The following is a 2,156-nucleotide window of genomic DNA, read 5'->3' on the forward strand; positions in this document are numbered from 1 at the left end:
CGGGCCCGCCGGGGAAGCGCCCGAGCCCGCCGCCGGCTCGGGCTGCGTGACCCCTCGCTCCGCTCCGCTCGGGCGCCGCCTGCGGCTGGCCAGGGGCTGGCGTGGGCGCCGCGTTGGGCCAGGGCCGCCCTTGCTCCGTCGGCGGCCCCAGTCGCGGCGGCGGGGAAGCCGGCGGGAACAGCCGGTGACACCCACGCGCTCGCGGCGCACCTACGCGCTGTGGCGCTCGCAAGGCTCCGGAGCAAGCGGGCGATCCGCCCCCAGCAGCGGCCGTACCGGGAGCACGTGGGCCTGGGGGCCTCTGACCGCCGGCACAGGATGGGGCTCGAGATGGACCCCGCACCTGCCGCAGGACGAGCTGGATGTCTTGGCATCTGGCTCGGCGGGGAGGGACCCCCTGCGCAAGACCCGCTTCAGCCAGATGGGCTGGGAGCAGGGGGCTTGTCCGTTGCACCCGTGCCACCCGAGGGTGCTGCTGACTGTGCCTGTCCCAGCTCTTGAACCCCCGCGGGTTCCCCCTGCGCGGCCTGCCCCTTGCCCCCCGCCCTTTGTGCACTGGGCTTCAAAACCCGGCCTGTAGGGAGTCGGGTCAAGCTGCAGCCCAGGGGATGCTGTGCCACCACTTTGCATGGGGGGTGCTGGAGACGTGCCTCACCCACAGGCTTCATGGACAGGGAGACGGTGCCAGTGTGGTCCCTGCTTGGGGGGGAGCCTGGCCGACTCGCTGCAGTCACCGCAGTGGCACCCTCGGCTTGCATGCTGCTTTCCAGGTAGCTTCCTGGCTCCTCTCCTGTCCCACCCAGGTGAAAAATAGCCTCGCCCTTCCTATTGTTCCAGACAGGTATTCAAGAGGGTACCCAGATCTCTTGGATGAGAATCCCCATCATCCCAAGCGTTTGTCCAGGGGGGCAGCAGCAGCTGATGGCAGCCGTGGCCCAACGCACTGGAGGGCAGCCGGTTGCCTTCTCGGCTGTCAGCCCAGCCAAGGGTAGATGCCCCAGGCTCGGGTGAAGGTCTGCCAGGCCTTCCCCGCTGCCCGCTGCGAGCGCTTCGCAGCAGCTCCACCCCACCCGCCATTTGCTCTCCATCAAGGTGCCGGCCACAAAAAGATACCGCACCCCCCCAGCTTCGGAGCGGTCTTTCTAAGAACAATCGGCAGTCAGGCCGGGCTTGCCCCTCCCAAGCAGATCCCGCAGGCGCCGGCAGGCCGCCCCAGACGGACGCCCCGCGGACCCGCGCTCGAGGCCGAGGAGACGGATCCTCGTGCCAGCTTCGCCAAGCTCATCGGCCTCCTGGGCGAGGGCCCCGCAGGGTTTCGGGAAGCCCGGCCCGGCGCAGCGGTTGGGAGGCACTCCGGGAGCAGGCGGCACGGGGGGCTCGCCCTCGCCCCGGCGCGCGCCCCGCCCGCACGGTCCCCGCCCGGGAGGCCTCCTGCGGCGTGCGGGGGAAACGTCCCGCCTCCCTCCCGGGGCGAGGCCAGGGGCCCGAGCGCGGCTGCCTCTCTTGGGGCGCTCGCCGCGGCTTCGGCCTCTTGTGACGGCGGCAGCCGCCCTCGCCCGGCGCGCCTCGGCCTCGCTCCGCCTAGCAGGTTCCGTGCCAGAGCCTCGGGGCGGGAGCGGCGCCGCAGCCCTCGGAAGAGCCCCGCCGCGTTGCGCCCCGCTCGGCCGACGCCTCGACGTGCCGGGCGCGCCGCCGCCGCCGCGGAGCCGACCCCCGGGGGGCTCTTGCTGGCCACCACCCCGAGCTGGGCCGCGCCCGGCCTGGCCTCCAGGATCGCGTCGCGCAGCCGCCGCGCCTCGTCGGACGAGCCCGGCTCGTGCGGCGAGCGGGCCAGCACGAAGGCGTCGCCGCGGCGGATGCAGAGGCGCCGTGTGGCCGGGAAGCTGCAGCTGCCGCTGGCGTCCGGCGGCTCCGGGTCCGGCACGTGCAGCGCGGCGGCGGCGCGCGTCGAAGGCGCACTGCAGGAAGCGGCGGACCAGCGCCGCCTCGCCCCCCGCGCCGCGCCCAGGAAGGCCAGGCGGACGCGGGCCTCGGTGCCCGAGGGAGCCCCCGTCGGCGCCGCGCGGCCAGCCGCCTCCCGCGCTGGGGCCTTCGGCGCCTGCAGCGACGCGCCAATCCCGCGGCTGGGGGAGCTGCCCGGGCCCCCGTGGGAGGGC

This window comes from Varanus komodoensis, unplaced genomic scaffold, assembly GCF_004798865.1.
Source record: "Varanus komodoensis strain SLA01 unplaced genomic scaffold, ASM479886v1 scaffold73, whole genome shotgun sequence".
Taxonomy (NCBI): Eukaryota; Metazoa; Chordata; class Lepidosauria; order Squamata; family Varanidae; genus Varanus; species Varanus komodoensis.